Consider the following 1,438-nt stretch of genomic DNA (forward strand, 5'->3'; position numbering starts at 1 on the left):
CTTGCTATGGACCTCGTCGTCATCACCATTGGTGACTATAATGGATGTTAGAGGATTTCAGGAAGATTGTGTACAAAGTTGAATGTGTTCGCCATCCTGAGGCCTGCCATTCCAAAACCTATCCTCGGAAAACTATATTACTACCTCGATCGTCTAAAAAACTAGGGATTTCATAAGGAGAGAACTCAGAAACTAGAATGATTGAATGGCACAATACCTATTAATCTGCTATATATGCATACAATGCCAATCCTATACCAGTTAAACACTTTGTATTTGCATTGGCTCATGCATAGGCCATATTATTACCACTGGAGAGCCATCCATTGTTTATATGGACAAGGTTGGTGTCGTGGTTCTAAGTCTGACAATAGAGTGGGGGGTAGGTATGGAGAGGCAAGGTCCTAGCTATGAAGAGGTTGTAAACACAAGAAATGTACGAGTTCAGGCCCTTCTCGGAGGAAGTAAAAGCCTTACGTCTCGGAGCCCGGAGGCGGTCGAGTGGATTATATGAGTATGGATTACAGGGGTGCGAACCCTTCTGCCTGTGGAGGGGGGTGGCTTATATAGAGTGCGCCAGGACCCCTGCCAGCCCACGTAATGAAGGGTTTAAAGTACATTAAGTCTGGGGCGTTACTGGTAACGCCCCACATAAAGTGTCTTAACTACCATAAAATCTACTTAATTACAGACCGTTGCAGTACAGAGTGCTTCTTGACCTTCTGATGGTCGAGTGAGTCTTCATGGTCGAGTCCTTCAAGTCAGTCGAGTGGGTTCCTCGTAGGTCGACTGGAAGGTGATCTCTTCTAAGGGTGTCCTTGGGTAGGGTATTTAGATCAGGTCTATGACCCTACCCTAGGTATATGACTCCATCATTAGCCCCCGAATGGATTGAGGCTTGAGTGAGGAAGGAGTTGACGTTGTTTCCGACTGGCTTTTGTGTGCTGGTCCTGCGCTGTCTTGGACCAATAACCTCTTTGTCGATAGCTTAGCACCTTTTCTTTAGTCCACTCGATCCATTCTTTTCTTTCGTCGAGTGATCTTTTGGACTTTGACAATTTCCGAGCGACGGATCGTAAGCAATCCCGCGTCTGACAGACCGATCTGCCGTTCGCGGATTCTGCGAGATATGAAATTTGGGGAAGCGCGCGAAGCGGGGCGGACCGCGGCGCTCGGATGGGATAGGGCATAGACGCCTCGATTCTTGCGCCGCCTTTTTCGCCACGTATCGCGTCCGCGCGACTGTTTCGGGATGTGATTAGATCGACCGGGCCCACCTGTCATCCACTCGGAAGGGATCTTATAAATGCGCCCGGCGAGGGTTTTTGAACAGTGCCTCTGCATTTCCTCTCTGCTCTCCTCGTCTCCGCCCAACGCGCCCGCTCTCGCCTCCGCACAACCTCTCCTCGCGCGTCCCGCCGGCAGCCATGGTGAAGGA

This window comes from Triticum dicoccoides, chromosome 6B (genome assembly GCF_002162155.2).
Source record: "Triticum dicoccoides isolate Atlit2015 ecotype Zavitan chromosome 6B, WEW_v2.0, whole genome shotgun sequence".
Classification (NCBI taxonomy): domain Eukaryota; kingdom Viridiplantae; phylum Streptophyta; class Magnoliopsida; order Poales; family Poaceae; genus Triticum; species Triticum dicoccoides.